Source organism: Aythya ferina, assembly GCF_964211825.1.
Source record: "Aythya ferina genome assembly, chromosome: 16".
In the NCBI taxonomy this organism is placed as follows: domain Eukaryota; kingdom Metazoa; phylum Chordata; class Aves; order Anseriformes; family Anatidae; genus Aythya; species Aythya ferina.
In genome coordinates, this window is record NC_140315.1 from 7,405,500 (window position 1) to 7,423,318 (window position 17,819).

A 17,819-nucleotide genomic window follows, 5' to 3' on the forward strand; every position below is an offset into this window, starting at 1 on the left:
AGTGTTCTAAGTATATATCAGTTTTCCGGGGGGGGGGGGAGGGGGGAAGGGGGGAAGAGAAAAAAAGGTTGTATATACTTAGTTCTTACAGTTTAGCACTCCTGAAAATATGTACTAACTGGTCATTAGAAAAGATTACTTTTTCATGCTCTAAATTTTATGTCCATAGGATTGAGTACAGAAGTCTTCAAATGATCAGATCTTTTAATCAGAAATTTTTCACCTGTTGTATCACTCTACATTCTTAGTCCTTACAAACAACCTGTAAATGTCCCATGCACTGAAAAGGACCCTTTTGTGTCTCTGTCGTAACAGCAATTTGTCCTTTTTGGTACACATGTAAGGAAGCAGGAATGTAAAGGCAAGCAGTGAAACTTAGCCCTGCCTATTCATGTTTGGAAAGAAGAGAGAGGGAAGTGACCTTTCTGGGCAATACTTACTCTCTTGAAAGTTCTAGTTTCCTAACATCCTTCCAAACAAATGAATAGTAGCCAGCAGCGGATAGCTTGGTAGCTAACCACTTTTAAGACATCAAGAAAACCTCACCTGAAATGTGTTTAGTTTTTTAAAAAGTCAACAGAAAAATGTTTTTGCTAGAATACAGAAGAAGCCAGAAATTTGAAAGCATAAGGTCTAAATTGAGCCCATGGTCTGGCTTTACTCTTGAAGTCAAACCCAAGTGATTGGAGCCGAATTATATATTGTATGACAAAGATGTTTAGTGAAATGATATACACAGTGACAGTAGACCACCAGGAACCAATGTCAGAATATTTTCATTGGCTACTACTCTTCCTTGGCCCATCCTTATTCATAGACATAGAGCTGAGCCGGAGTCAGGAATTCGGCAATAGTCTGACTCTACTTACATTGGCTTCCTACCACGAGTGGTCAGCCACAAAATTTCCACCCAAGTAGGTCCTTGAGGTCTAGGACAGTCAAAGTATGCAGAGACTTCCCCGTTCATAGATCGCTTCTGATGCACTCAAACAACAATATGGTATTACTCTGAGAAATAAAATCCACCCTCCCAATAGCATGCGGGCTATTCAGTTAACAAAAGGGAGATCTTTAATCAGCATTTTACAGAAGTGGGTGTTGGACTATGTGAAGTTTTTCATGCAGAGCTCGGTCACCAAAGAAAATGACATTCCAGGTCCTAATTATTCGCAGATGAAAAGATTTGCAAATATTTCAACTGGGAAAAACAAAACAAAACAAAGCAAAACCCCAAACCAAACAAACAAAAATGAAACAAAACAAAACAAAAAAGCCAACCAATCAAACAAACAAAAAACAACAAAACAAAACAAAAAAGCCAACCAAACAAACAAAAAACACACACAAAACAAAACAAAATACCCCACAAAAAACAATGCATTAAAAAAATGAGTTGTATGTACTTTTTTTTCTTTCTATTTTTTAATTGAATCCCCTTTAAACACTTCACCTGGAAGTGAAATTTCACTCTGAAAGCTGATAAATTGACAAAAAAAAAAAAAAAAAAAAAAAAAAAAAACTTTGGAAATTTTAATGAAGCCTGGAAAACAAATAAAAATAAACAAACAAACAAAACCAGAGTATTTTATTTTCTTGTTTGTCCATCAAGTTAACAACAAGAAAAATAAAATCAATTAATCCCTCAGACCTTCCTGGAAGCACTATACACTACACGGAGAGCCTTATTTTTTTCAGGAATAAATTTACTTTACAGAGCAGCACAATGATATAGTGCAGAACTCCAAACATAAATGGAATACTTCGGGCAGAGCTTCCACCACTAGGAGTAAATTCAAGAAAAATATTGACCGACTCTCACTGTTTTCTTTTCTCTACAGTATGTAATAATTCTAGCAGGATGCACAACAAAGTACTTGCGTTCTCCTGCACTATTGTCAGAAGAATTTGCTGAATGCATCTGAGAGTTGACATGGCATGTGAATCTCTCATGCCTTGTTTGCAGAGATTCAAACTTTCAGCATCTGAGCATCCTGTGTCCTCTGCTTATTCTCTGCAGTCTGTCTGTTACCCATGGCATTTTGCATCTACTGTTTTTTAGATATACTTAAAATAACATGCCAAGTGAAATAAACACGCTGTTAAATGAATGCCCTAGAAGTTTTATATATTTAACAGTTTTAACCCCACTAACCAGTTTAATGTTTAATTATATAAAGCTGTGTGGTCCCCAACTGGTTTGAACCTTCAACACTAGTCAAAACAAGTTAAATCCAGCAAAGCAGAAAATACAGTTGTGAGCAAGCAATATGTTGGTTAAATTGTTTGAGATGTCTTGCAATTTGTTAACCTTGAATGGTTTCATTTTGAGCAATATTTTCATCCTGTCCTTATCTGGGCCTTTCTGGCTTTTGCAACCCTGCAGGTTAAATTCTGTAACTGAATCAAGGACAGATATTAAATACTAAGATGTCTGTTTTCATTCCCCCAAATTTAATTCTTAAAGCAAATAAATAACTTAAATTCCACCCACAATTAATTCCATTCATGTTCTGAAAGTTACGGGCACGAAGAGGCTGGCCAGGTTTTGAAATCTGACCCTTCATTTTCATGCCAAAGTGGCTGCAAATGTGAAAATTTGGGAGAGATCTTCCTTATCTTTTCTTTCTTGTTATGTCACGTCCTGACTCTCCAAGCAAGCCTAGAAATTCCCTTAGAAAAAAAGATATTGGGATACTATAAATACCAGATTATGTGGCCCAGCTCTATTTTCAGGCCACGCAGCTAGGTCTTCCAACTCTGCAGCATCAAGCTCTCAGCCTTTTGACTGGTGACAACAAAAGAATTTGCTTTATCTGCACATTTGAGAGTAAACTTGTGGCCTTGGACCACATAAGAAGATGGACAGTAGAAGAAAATGGCTCTAGAACAAATTATTTGCCTTGTCTTCTTCTCAGAATTCACATGTAAAAAGAGGCTCAGGCAGTGCAACGCTGGGAAAAATTAAGATTTTCCCAGACTTAACCATTTTCCTTTTCAAAAAGATTTATAACACACATGAATCTCAGATGTCACATCTTATTGTGCATAATTATACTGATGTCTAGACTAAACATTATATATATATACCCACACATACATATAATTATATATCCTTATGACTATGTATTACTGTTCTTCTATAATACCTATTCCATGGCAGCGTTTGTAACAGTATTTTATATCTTAATGATTCATAAAACCTATATACCATGGGAAATGATTTTATCCAACAAGCAAGTCAGCACTAGACCTGACACCAAAGTCTTAATGAGGTCTTAACTCACCTATGGTATAATCAGCTATGGGATAAACATCATATCCTGCATACTATAATCACTTAATACATCTCTCTTATCTATTTGAAGATACAAATGAAATGTAAGTACATAAATATATATGTCTGGTCATCCCACCCATTAAGATGAAGGGATACATTCTGTAATCACCAGAGCAGTTAATTACATGCATAATACACTTCTACTCATTCCAAAAAGTTTTGTAGGTAGGGTAAAGCATTTTTAGAGCACATTGTTGGGTAAAGATAAAACAAAAATCAGAGACTGCTACTCCTGTTCATTGGTTTGTAATGAGGATGTATGCTCACCTTGGCAACCTCACACATGTGGTTCCTCTCTCAAGTTCTCATTAGCTTGTAGAGCACATTACCAGACAAGCTAGATAGATTCTTGACCTACTTAATTTCAATTGTGAAAACTTGCTCATTTTTTTATGTGATTTTTCCAGGCATAGTTGCAAGTGACCTTACAATGTGCTATATATTTCAGGCAAATATTTGTATGCAGAAGCAGTGAAGTTGAGGTGTACTCTTGGTTTCTACTGGGAATAGAGAAAACATTACACAAAAGATGAAACAGCAAGGCCTGAAACACTTAGGCATTTTACTTGGAGTTTTTGTTTGAGAAAAAAAAATTCCATAGTAATGTGCAAATGGATTCCTCACATGTTTTATAGTGCACCCACATTTATCCACCTATTTTCCCTGATAGATTAGCTAGGCCAATAGCTTCACAGAATCCACTGTCTTCTCCAAGGTAGAAGATTCCATTATGATTTTTTTATTTCTGTTTTTTTTTTACTCTTTATACTTAGCAGAATCCTGGGAAGGCAGAGGAATGCCCACCAAAATACCCTTGGGTTGATTTATGAGTGAATTAGATGGGTTTTTTAGTTGGGGGGTAGCCAGCTGTGGTTTGAGGATCTCTTGGACAATTCTATGGGTTGTAGCTGTGGGACATAGCAAAGACAGAAAAAGCATGGCTAGGAGATGGAAAGGAAGGAGGAAAGGGTCTTCTTTGATAGAGTATGGGGGATCTCCTCAAGGAACACAGAGAAAATGCGGTCGCTCATGAAGAAATATAATGCAGTCTGACAGCCACGATATTTAATTTTAAAAAAGTGTAAGTCAATTTAGTGCTAGGAAAAATGACAAACTAACAGGCTCTTGCTGCAGCTGGCCACATCAGAGGTTAGCATGAAGTCTTCCCCAAGCGGCTCTGCCCGTAGGCCACAGCATGGCTCTACAACACTCTCTTCTGTGGAGCTTCCCTTGAACTGAGCGTTGGAGAACTGAGAACTAATCCACAAGAGCACCGCAGCAGTCACACTGACAGCCTGTTTCACTTGTTAAATAATAATCAGCTCTCAAAATCAGCTCAGAAATTATAAAATAAAGTTACAAAAATAGCATGCAGACCATATGTTAGTTTTCATTTCAAAGTTTATCCTTGCTCTAAAGAAGGTTAAATCATATTCATTTCTCTGAAAACAGTCAAGATATAGGAATTTAAAATACCATGAAAGTGTTATCTATAGAGTGCACTCTGGAGTACCAAGAAAGAAATCACATATGCATGGGATTACAGAATACGCTTCAAGTCAGCACAGAAGCACATACAGTAACTAAGAAACAAACATGTTTTTTCTGACTCAGAAAACTGAGTTTAATTTAGTCTTAAGAAATCTGTCTAGTCTGCTAGTAGTCATGAACAGATACAAAGAAATGAGATCAATGGTGTGCTGCGCTACCAGGTATGTAAATTACACCCTGCAAAGAAATAAAAAGAGCTAACCCCAGGGCTGGTGCCAAGGAAGCCAGCCCGAGTCCCTGCTCTAACACAACCTCGGTCAGTGTGGCCACGGCCCCTCTCTGGGTGTCTGGTCCCTGTGATCAAAACGTCGGCTGCAGCCTGCAGGGACATATGATGAACCACTGCAGCATTCTTTGAGTAAGAGAAAACAAACAAACAAACAAACAAACCAGTCCCACACCTCTGAAAACTCTCAAAAAGTTGGAAAGCCTGTGAATTCATGCTCAGTGTGAAGTAGCTCAGGGGCTCGGAGACCAGACAATGCCTCTCCTCCTGCACAGCAGGAGAAACACAGCAGGTAGATCCCAAGAGCAACAGTGGGATATGGATAAGTACTTTTTTTTCCCCCTCAAAAAAAAAAACATTACAGCCCACAGAGTAGAAAAGACTGCTATTAAGACTTCAAACAGTCTCCTGGAGTGTAATCAACTAACATATTTGCCACAGAGACATTTGTGATCACAGTTGGGGTGGGTCCACAGGACAATGTCTTAATTAAATTGGCAACCAAGATATATCATGTGGCCAAAACCCTAAAACTAGATGTCCTTACAAAGATCCAGAAGGATCCAAGGGCTCAAAACAGTAATACCACTTGTCTTCATACCACAACAACCTTATTAAAAAGAACAAAAATATCAGTTCTCTTTTCTTATCTGTGAATATTTTGTCTCAGGGAGATATCAGTACTGCCATACCAAAACACACACAGCTAAAAAGCACATCAAGAAGTTGACCTGCTCTGAGGCTTCAAGGCTATTTTATTATCTCTGTAGCTGTAAGAGATACTTAGAGCTGATCATTCAAAGAAAAGTTCAGATAAAATGTGGAAAGAAACGTGTAGATGATACACTGGTGTCATCTGATTTTCTTGGGGCAAGAGATGTCATTTCCTGAATGTATCAACTTTGCAGTTGGCCAGTGTCAGGCTCATTTGATGAGTTCAAGCACAGGACTTCTTGTTCATGCAGTTCTCATACTTGCCACATATTTTACCATCATGTTTCTTGCACGTGCAGCCAGTCTTGACAGATATAATCTCCAGACCTACAATGGCTGCATATATTGTGCGTATTTTGGAAGGTATGGAAGGAATCTGAAGACATTGCAGCATCTGTTAGTTACATATGCAAAAGAGAAACTTAAGAATTACCATATGGGGTTTTGAAGGACTGAAGTTCAAATTTTGATAGTCAATACACAAGCATAGCTCTCTGTAACACCTGAAGTTTACTAAATCAGAAAGACTTTTAAGTTGTTCTCCCTTTTGGCTTAAAAGAGAAAACCAAACTTACATGGTGTTGCAAACAACAACAAAATGTGTTTGTTACACCATAGGTTTGACTAACTAGCATTACAATTACATGGAATGTTTCAGGTTAGTTAGGTAGGAAAAATCTGATGTAAAATTAAATCTTTAGGTTGTATTCTGAGCAGAATTGGGTCACCAAAGATACATACCTACCTTTCTGAAAAATGCTGCACTAGTGCTCTAGTGGCTAAAAAATCTGTAGCAATACTGGTATCCTCTATTTCTAGACACTCAGCAGGAGACAGTTGTACAAGATGTGCTGATCAGAAATTCCTGTGTAACCACTGAGTTCTCCTTTTGAATGCCTATAACTAGGAACTGAAAAATAGGACATGCCAATTCTTTTTGTTTGGTCAGTCAGTCTTGTTTTGTTTTTGTAATGCTTGCATTATGGCTCTCTTTAAATGATAACTGTATGGAACATAAGTGACAAAGCAGCCTCCCAATGAGTATGCTGCTCAAGAGTAGCTGCTGAGAAATGTTTGGCCAAATATTATGGGACAAATGTGCAAAGATGTCAAATTTGCAATTGCTCATGGAAAACACGCACACATCCCAAGTGTACATGGAGAAGATTGATAACTGTCCACATGCGCACCTGGCCAGCCATTTGCCCATGCAATTCTCCTGGTTTTAGTGTGCACAACTGAGGTGGTGGCACATAAATCAGGCGTGTAACTGGGCAGAGACTGTGTGTGAAATCATGACCATTTTTCACCGTAGCCCATTCTACTTATTTTATCGCTAGTCTCAGGATAGTTAGTACTTGTCTTAAAAGCTTGTTTCCTCCAGTTCTATATTATGCGAGGATCTCATATTTCATTAAAAAACAAAAACAATCAAAAGAAAGCATGCAGCTCTTACGGACACAGGCAAAAGCTTAAAATCAAGAACATGGAGATTCTAAAAGTAGAAAGCAAACTGTAAGAATCCAATATGTGCTATTAAAAAAATAAAAAAAAAAAAAACCTTAAGCCACTCATGATTTTTAAGATTATACTTAAGATTTCTTAGCATATGGCATTGGGAAAGCTGCTATTTTCAAATGCATAATGTTTTATGAACACGTAAGCAGACAAAGCACTGTAGATACATCAAAACACAGGCAAGGAAAGGTCCTTATGCTACAGCAAATTTATTTCTCCTTACATCACACATCCAGCCATGTAGTAGACTTTCGACCAGTACGATACACAATCATATCTCCTTTTCTTCTCTGTTTTCCTTTCCTCCCAATACATGCACACCACAAACCACAGACAACAGACACCCCACAGTGCTCCAGAGCAAACATCAGACCCCTGACATGCCAGCCCCAAAGCATCAGCACCACAGCGCATGGAGTAAAGCCCCAGAGTGTTCCCAGCACCTCAGGCTCTTGGAAGCAGGCAGACGCCAGGTGAAACACACCAAGACGATCCATGTACACATGCAGATTTTTATCTTATGCATATAAAACAAATAGCTATTTTCTGGAATTAAATTTTCTGTCTTCATTCATAACTAATATAAATATATTAACATTGAAAGCTCTTTCCCACCTCCCTGTCTCATTTTGTTTTTCTTTCTTTTTTCAAGTGTAGGGTGAGTCACAACGTTGATCAGATTACCTGGTAAACAGGTCTCAAACTTCCCACAAGCTAATGCATAGAAAAGTTTGAATCAAAATGGAGACAAAAACACAAAAGCTTCTTGAGACTAGGCTGATTAAAGTTCAGGGGATTTTTGTGCTAGAATGTCATTTCCTTCTGTTATCATAAATAAGGTGTTAAAGCATTGCTAATCACAATGCTTAATGCATGCAGGGACGAATCACCGAGGCCAACCTCTTTATTTTCCTTTTTTTTTTTTTTTTTTTTTTTTTTTTTTAATGCTTTTGTGTCAGTACTTGTGAAGGCTCAGGGAGTAGCCATGACAGTAACTGAAGGTCCCTAACTGATAGTACAACCAGCTGCTGATTCAATAATAACAACCAGAGGAACTATGGGCCCAATTTGCTAACAGCTGGCACCATGCCCACCAGTGCAGTGTCGAATTCAGGAGGCAAAGAAAGGATGCTGAGTTGGTCCCACAAAGACATGCTGACGCAATTCATATCCAACTCTGCAGTCAGCCTAAGTACGATACCGCTCCTTCAGAGAAAACTAGTTCAGGCTATTTCAGCTCTTTCTTCTCATTAAATACCCAAATCCAAAAGCAAGTTGAAATAGCACACTGGCGAACCTCAGGAAAATGGACTGACCACAGAAACATCACTTATGAACACACGGAGAACAATTTGTTTCTAACAGGCAAAGGTGAACCTAGGCTAATATTGCATATTTATACACACCATGAAGAAGGCATTTTAAAAAGGGAATTAAATGTTCTGAAATGTTGACAGGAAAAAGTCCAAGCTTCAGTCTTCATTAGAATTGTTTCATATTTATATAAATGTTCAGGGCTTGTGCCATTCCTTATCAAATAAGCCTCTCTCTTTAAATCATTTAAATTCAAGGTAAGAATCAAAAATGTTTCTTAAAATCCATTCCTTTGATGTATTGTGAATTACTACTTAGAGCAAAAAAAAAAAAAAGAGAAACAGACCTAGATCTGTTTGCTGCCTAATTTACTGCTGGTAGTAGTTCAGATCTAATCGGTGGAAATAGACTACTGAAGTACTTACATGCACACATATGTATGTATATATGTATGTATACATATGTATATGTATGTATGTATACATTCAATATCTTACTTGCATCCAATCTGGTGATTCAGAGCATACTGCTAACAAACACAGCTCAGTGATTGTGACTCATCTCAGCTATATCTTGAGTGTTATACTGCACTGAGGGAAGGGGAGAGGTGAAGGATGGCTCAGCAATGGGAGCATACTGCTATGGACAGGATGCACAGCATAAGCAGGAGCATCATCAGCTCTGTAGCCAGGAAAACTGCTTCATCCCACATCAGGTGCCTCTGCATTAAGCAAATACAGACACACACACATATACATGTAGACATTTTATGTATATGTATATGTATGTGTATGTATATAAATGGTATAAAATACATACAACTTACAAGGCTAGTGTTTTCTTAACAAAAAGTCCTCTCTCAAAGCCTCACACAATCCCACCCAGCTGTAGTATGGGAACAGAAACAGGTGTCCAAACTTTGCCCCTTTCTTGTTGAGCCTCATTGTCATTGAAGACTCATTGAGCTTTCTTATCTGGTCAACACATTGCTAAGTGCCGTGCAGCACTGCATGGCTCCTTGCAGGTACAGCCACCTATAGCTGCTCTCGCTCCTGTCAGGGACCGGTGTGCCAAAGCTACCAGTTGGTGCCTGGAGGAAGCAATACTTTTATTGCCTAATACTGGCATGCTGGGAGACAGCCAGAGCACCTCTCAGTCACCATGGGCACCCTGTGCAATCTAGGGCAGTAGTACTGGATCCTTTGCTTACCATAACCGCGTGTTGCCAAAGCAAGACAGAACCCAGCAGCATTTAGCAGTGTGTGCCTTTTCAATACCAAGCCATAGTGAAAGTTGAAGCTTTCAGTTTCCACTTTAGAGCAATGCTAATGCCCAGAAGTGCCATCGTCAAGTTAGACTGAATTTTCTATACCTAAAACCTATTAAAAAATGAATAAGGACCAAATACACTGCTTGGGGAAATCTGTTAAAGTCTGCATTAGAGGTTTCAAAGCGTTTACTGCTGCTTGGTTATCTGAGATGTTTCAGTCTGATGACTAGTAATGATTTTACCATAAAAACAGCAGCTCCAAAAACAACGTGGTCCAGGACATTTCTAAGATATCACACTGCCACTACAAGCAACAGAGGCAGAGCCTATCTTTTCAGGAAAGACATAATTAGAAAATCTTTGCATTCTTCCTTCCCGCCACCATTCAGTTAGCATTTATTCTAAATGCAGATCAACAATAAGACCCATTTTCCTCTAGAACTAGGCTCAGGCTTGAGGAATGTTCCTCCTCCTACCCTAACCACTTAAGCATTTGAAAGCTTACAAGTAAATTGCTGGACATGAGACCCCTGATTGCTATGCCTACACGATTGATGATTGATAGGTCTAATGAATTACTAAGTTTTCCTTCCTATTTCTGGCATTAGTCAAGACTTAATGTCCAAAGATTATTCCACCAGACATGTTCTGCGGATGTGATGGGATTAGCCAAATTTCAAAGCTTATTTTTGACCTCCAGCAGAAAATTGAGCACATACGCTATTGAAGCCAACTGGGACTATAGAACATCAAGTTGATTCATCAAATTAGCTCAAACATAATTGTACTGCATGACTGGCTATGGAAGTTGTCAGCTATAAACCTGTCAAAAAGCCATCAGCTTTAATGTTAAATAGAGACACAAAGTAATGTTGTTCAGAATTTGACATTTGTTGGACTTACGCCTGCTGAAGGATGCTATCTGCTTTGTTTCCTCTTAGAAAAATTTGTAGTCTGAAATACCGTCTTGATAGAGTGCTGTAGACAAAGGTAGAAACTTTGGTTGCTAGAAATACCAGCTATAACAAAGTAGATGGATCTGTACTGCCTCCATCTAGCAATGTTAACTAATACCAAAATAACTGTACAACACAAAGACTCAGAAATCTTTCCAGCAGTTGCAATGAACAAATATAGCATATTTTACTGTTTACTGCATACTGCATTTGACTTTTTTTTTTTTTTAAGTACAAAACAAATGTATAATTTTGTTTTTATTTTCAAAACAAAAGATCAATACGTTTGGTATGGAATATGTTGAGATAGTTCCAACTGAACTATAACTGCCTGCAGATAGCACATCTGTAATGAGAAAGCTGAGCACTAACTTAAACACCTAGCTGCTTTACGTATTATCACCCGCTATAGCATGGGATAACAGACAAGCACTCAGCATAAAAGTGGTAGGTCAAATGTTAAGGGTCTTACAACCCATTCCCCCTTAAAATCAAAAACATGCAGAGCCTAAGCTTACACTCTGCACTCAATCTGTTCCTTGTGCCTTTGAGTATTACAAAGGTGGGCTGGATAAATTACAGATCTAATTCCACATTTGTTTAGCTGGCATGCATCTAAGTCCAGACTTTTAACATGATTACATTTTTTGGCTTCCCAGTTTCCTGGTTTTTGTTTTGTTTTGTTTTGTTTTGTTTTGTTTTGTTTTTAAATGATGCTTGTATTCCTCTTACAATTTATGGATGATTGACTAGACAAGAGCAATATGGTCCCTAATGTGTCAATGCGTGTTACTATGAGTCCTTAGTCCGCCGCATATTGACATGAGAGCCTGTAAATAAGGAGCTCGTGCAAAGTCATTATGATCTTGGATGTCAGCCTATGGTGAGAGCTCCCACACGTGCTGCCGACAGTGTCACACTATGGCTCAGGAGGAGCATGCTGGTCCTGCCCTGTGAGTAGCTCGGAAGCACCCCAAGCCATCACACCCTGGGGATGCCCCACGGGCACCACCATTTTCATTGCTGCTCCTTGTACCCTGCCTAACCCTCCAGCAATGTACACCTAGAGGAAGTCCGGGGAAAGACAATCACAAAGATGTGTCAAGGCTGGAAAATGCACAAGGTGTAAGCTGCAGATTTAGCATAAAGAATTTTTCATTTGCTTTCACAGAAATACAACGGGGCAGAATAAAATAGGAATGTTAAAAAAAAAAAAAAGAAGTGTTGAGGGACTTATCATAGGGGAATTGCAGAGAGAAAGTGTCAGGCCAACACCTCAGTGTAAAGGAAGTAGCAAGAGGCAATTCAGGCTTCTGATGACCAGATACCAAGTGCCTGCACTGTTATCTTGTGAGCCCTCTTGCATGAGGGACGAGCAGAAGCTGTTCTATCCCAGGAGACATCAGAAAACAGCTTGTGCTTCTTAGATGTTCCATTTTACCCCCATCGGAGCTATTATTCCACACAATATTTGTTTGGGGGATTTTTGTTTTATTTTTTTTTTAAACTTCAGAACCCGCAGAAATGGAATCCTAGGCCTGTTCCCTTTTCAAGGCAAATGCCTGGCATATCTGGGATTTCCAACCCAAACTGGAACATGGTGCAACAACACCACCACTTCTTAAGTGCATGCAAGGTGAGCGTTCATCCCCACAACATGCTGGCAAACAGCAGCAGCTCCTGCTGCCAACTGGGATCCAAGATGCCTGCTGTCCTCAGCCCTTCCCCACATACTGTAGCGAGACCGAAATCCCCAAACCCTCAGTCAGGAGTAGTGTCAAAAACAAAACTCTGAAGCCAGAGGGTGATTTTTCCCAGTTCTGCAGCTTCAATGTATCTTTAAACCAAATCTGCTTTCTTGTATGCCAATTTTTAGCCTGGAGCCAGGTATTAGAGCTGAGTGATAAATCCCTGAAAGGGTGATCACAATAGAAATTCTGACAGACACTTAACACGAGTGGTACAAACTCAGGGAGCTCAGGATATACACTTTTTTTTCTGGTTACACATTGGCTATGAGTTTGTACAGACAACTTAAGCACAAAACGTATGTAAGACACTGCAAAAGCTGCAAATCTGAGACTTACTTGTGACCTTTGGAAAGTGACTATCTCTCTGCATTTTTTTTTCCAAAGGCTTCATAATCACTAAATACAGCTTCTACAATTGCATATTGTTTTTAAATTGAGCAAAAAAAATGGCATTTGAACAATGACAACTTGATAACTAGAACATTTCCCCCTCCCAAACCTTCGACTAAGCTATAATACAGCAAGTGGGACTTGAACTATGATGGGTTTCAGTATTAACGTTCATAAGATTTGTCACTGTCACATCTTGCTAACACTCAGAGCATCTCATTTTCTAAATATAATGTATCACTGTTTAGTGGCTAAAAATGTAAATTACAAAAAATGTAATCATGTTCAAGAAACTGAAAAAAAAATATGATCCCTGAACCCCTCAGCATGCACATGACTTAATGTGGAGCTTACCAATTAAGCATAACAAGACTGCAAGGCAAACCTATGGGACAGCAGCATCAATCGCCCAGAACACACATTCCCTGTTCTGCACAAATCCCCCAGATTTCCAAAAGCATCTTTGCCTTAGATTCAAGAGATAAAATATGTGAACCTGTCCAAAGTAGTAAGAAACAAATATAAACTTAGATCTGATTTCTCATGCTTAATGTTTCAAATGTTTCATTTCTACTTTTCTTTCTCCCTCCTCCCCGCCCCCCCACACACACACACTAATAAGAATTCTGGTAGCAAAGAAACAAAAGAAAATATTCAGAATTTAAAACCATCCTCTGTTAAACTTCAAGCTGAGATGTTCTTTAAAAGCACCATATAGGAATTCTTAGTATAAAAAGCAGTTTCTTTGCTAAGGGCATTCTTGGGGTACCTCCCTTCTTTAAATATAAACTATAGAGGGCTCATGTGTTTAGCTAAGCAAATATAATGGCCAATTGCTTTCAGAAATAGTTTTCCATGTCCTCAAATCTGCTCCCCACAATGGGATATTTCCATCCCGTCCTTTGCTTTGTGTTGGTATTCATCTGACATGATGGTAAACAGGTTCAGTGAGTTAAACTGAATTTACTTTTGTTGCAGGGCTACTTTTTGGTCATTTTAATTCTGAATTGGCTTGTTGCTGATGAAACTGTAAGTGTTGTTGCCCAAGAGGAAGAGTGGAGGATTCATGTGCAGGATGGCTCAGGTTGAACAGTTCTCACAGGCAGCAAATTTCCTGCAACCAGCTGTATTGTCAAGTTATGCCCTAAGACACCTAGAGCTAGGTACAGACAGAAAAAAAAACAACACCTAGCTTTCTCTCAGGAGAATGCAAGTTACACATTGCCACAAAAGATGAGAGAGTCTGACTTACAGGTAACTGGGTTATAACATCATTAGTGGAGGGCAGCCCAGCAGGAGCTCATCTGTGTGAACAACTGGAAGTGGCTAGTCTCTAGGGCTGAGAGCTTTAACATGCATGGAAAAAAAAACAAAAACAAACAATTGCAGAAATACCAAATATTTATTAATGAGGGAACAGAGAAACAGAATCAAATTATGTTAAAGTCGCTATTATGCTATTCTATTAAGGGTGTGTAAGTGCAAAGTCAGAGCAACGCAAGGTTATCTTAATGTACACAAGAAACAGATCTGTCAATCTGTCACAGGAACTTGATTACCGTGAAACAACTGAGTCTATCAGCACTATATAACTTCTGAATTAACTTCTGACCAACTAAAAACCACTTTAAAACATTGGATTTGTTGGTTGATAACTGGTTTGCTATTAAAACATCTCAAGTTCACCTGCAAATCTTACCTGTCCTAACTAAACTGCTTTGTAGTGTGTTAATGGAAGTTATTGCTGTTATAAATTATCTCCAGACATTGACAAAAGAAGTAATACAAGGCATATTTTTAAAAAGTACTGGCCGATGCATGGCTGAGTGATTGAGTTGGAAAATGAACCATTCCTTGGGGTTAGCAAATGATTTTTCATCAGCTAGCAGGCTATTAAGCACACCTAGATAATAAACGGATGATTTTAGCAGTAATTCTACTAGCTTCTCATATTTTCCATTTTAAATTCCATGTTACTTTTAAAGGATTCACACATTACATTGATTTACACCAGAGAAAAGAGAGCCAATGATGTCCTTCAGTGTCGGAGACTGCATTATTATTTATCATTAAATTTTTTCTTCCCCCCCCCCCTCCCACCTTATGAAACATTTGAAAAATGCCTGCCTGGCTAGATCAGAAGTGAGTAGTGTGATCCTCACACAGGGCACACCCTTGTAATGAGGTGCAATCTCCTGAGGATGTGGGTTTTGCTGCTTTCTGACTATTTAAAGCTTCATCTTTGGATGGTCATCCTTGCAAATCCCCCTGTCTTCCACAGGAGCTCACAGCTCAATCATGTGAACTTAAGTTTCTGGTAGAAACTAGGGAACAAAATCTTTACACTAATGAGATTATTTGCATGAAATGTTATTTCAGTAAGACAGCCTAGGGAAGGAGTCTGTTCACACTTGATTTTCCACATTTGTTATTAGATTTCCTGCCCAAAAGGACAATTTTGGGAAATGACTGGAAAGATAGGGTATTGGAACTGATGGTCAGTTCCAATGGAATAGAAACTCATTTTTAACATGAAAGAAACTGGGGCAACAGAAACAGATTAAAAAGTGGCGGAACAGCAGTCCATTTCTTCATCATCTTCCAATGCAGCTACTTGCTAGCACCATTGCAACCTCTGAAAAACAGTCCTTTTTTTTTCAATATGGAAGAGAGACTCACAGGTTCTGATTCTTTCTGGAAATGCCAACTACAATAGAAAATATGTCTGTTCCTGCCTGCTTATGTGTGTGCTCTTCTCATTCTGGGTATTCAGAGCCTTCTACTCCCTGCACAATTGCTTTTGTAGCATCACTCAGAGAATACTGAAAAAGTTATTTAAAGCAAATTTGTTAAATTGGGTTCATGTGAGTTCAGCCTTCGGGGCAAAAACAGTACTTTCATACTCATACAGGAAGGCAAACTTTTAAAATAAAACAAAAAGCGCAAATATTCACTGAGTCTGGAGTTTCATTACAAAGTGAGAAGTCAATTTATGGTTTATAGCTTTGTACCAAAAGCAGATGGAACTTGGAAATTTCAGAAGAGTTTTGCCTTGCAGTTTTGGATTTATTCAAACTTTAAATTCAAAATGAAACTGGGAGATGTGAACTTAAGTGGCTGATGCTGCAGAAAATGTTGTGATCTACGTATATATCTATTGCAATTTACTTTCACAGGATTGCATACTTTCCTGGTAATTACAGACTCCTCCTGCATAAGCAATAATTTTCCATTTGAACTTCGAGAGCACAGCCTGTTCTTGTCCTTCTTCAGAACAGTGCTGAACACAAATGTGCAGATTTATCACACCTTTTTCCACATTAGCCCTTCAGTTGATGAACCACTATAAAGCAAATAACTCATAAACTCTTTCAGATGTTCCAACATTTTGAAGTTCAAAATCTAAAATTTCTTTCCAACAAAAGGCTTTTCTCATATTTTCTTGTCAGGTACTCTGTCCGGTTTGAATATGAAAATCCATTTTTCAAAAGAATAGCAAAATTCAGAGTTCCAGGAAAAAAAAATAAAATAAAAAAATAAAAAATAAAACAAACAAACAAACAAACAAACAACAAAAAAAAACTACACAAGATCCCGCAAGATCTCATGGTCCTTTATGCATAAGCGATACTTCATGTTAGTTTCCCCAGTGCAGATTTCCTCTCCTCATCTTGGTAGTCTCTGGGTCAGCTCTTCGCATGGTTGGTGTCACCCTGACCTGGCTTTGCTCATTTTTTCAGGGACTGAATATCCCTAATCTGTAAAATGAAGCTTTAGCAAAGCTGCCAAGATGTTGTGTTAGAAATACGTAAGTGTTGTGTTCATCAGAACTACACTTCACCATTGGTATGTCCACCAGCTGAATGACAGACCAGCTTGAAGCCATCTAATGGCTCTGAGTGAACTTGCAGGACAATTACATGCTCTGGAATTCCCAAGTGTACTTAAGAAATATTGAACAAAGCTAAAACATGTGAGTAAAAATGCATTAAGCTAAAAAACATCTGCTCTCCATAAAATGAACTTTTCTTCAGATCAGGAAGGAAAAGAATTTCAGTAAAAATAAGCATGCAGGCATATTTTCAAGGTGTTATGAATGTGACTTATTTAAATGAAAAGTGCCGTGGCTAAGAGACACATGGCTGAAAGACATCTCCCATTAAATTTAGTGGGAGTTTTCCCACAGTACTTTGGAAATTTACACTGAGATATGTTCTGACAGTCAGATAAGGTATCACATATGTTTACCTAAACAGTAGCCTGTGCCAAAGACTAGAAGTATAGAACTGACTTCTGTATTTAGATGTGACATTTGGTACACCACCAAACAGCAAATTCTGAGCCCACCTGAAACTGGTTTTGTAAGTGAAGCCGGAATAAATTATGTTCACACCTTTCAGCAGAGCAGGCCTAAATATGCTTCTTGCTAAAAAATTGCTAGCCTTGGATGCAGTGAAGAGAAACCTAGGTATAAAGTCACTCTCAAATTTTGTCAATTTTGTGGCAGCACTGAATGCTGAGGCTGGACTCAGTTCGGCTGGACTCCAGGCACAGCAAGCTGCCTGGGACACACGAGATGCATGCACTCCTGTCACACCACCACCACCTGGATTGATAGCTGAATGGTAAATTGAGTTCACTCTGGATCTGTGCTTTGCCTCCTGTAGATCTACCGTGTTTTATTTTGCCTGGAGGACCCCAAAGTAGATCAGCTACAGCACTGAATATGGCCTAAGTCTCACTGGCAGAAGCCAACAGCAAACTTGAGCTAGGAGAATCAGCAACAATTTTA

The 17,819-nt window shown here is 38.6% G+C and overlaps 1 protein-coding gene across 4 annotated transcripts in view; it reads right to left on the minus strand.

Moving 5' to 3' along the window:
- The window catches only part of TSHZ2 (teashirt zinc finger homeobox 2), a 228,299-nt gene that overhangs the window by 189,855 nt on the left and 20,625 nt on the right, over positions 1 to 17,819 (minus strand). Inside the window, exon 2 of one of the 4 annotated variants that reach the window (XM_084537947.1) lies at positions 14,280 to 14,373. The exons of the other annotated variants lie outside the window; for them this stretch is intronic. The gene's annotated coding sequence lies outside the window, so the exon portion shown is untranslated. The remainder of the gene's footprint in view (positions 1 to 14,279; positions 14,374 to 17,819) is intronic. 4 annotated transcript variants of the gene reach the window in all.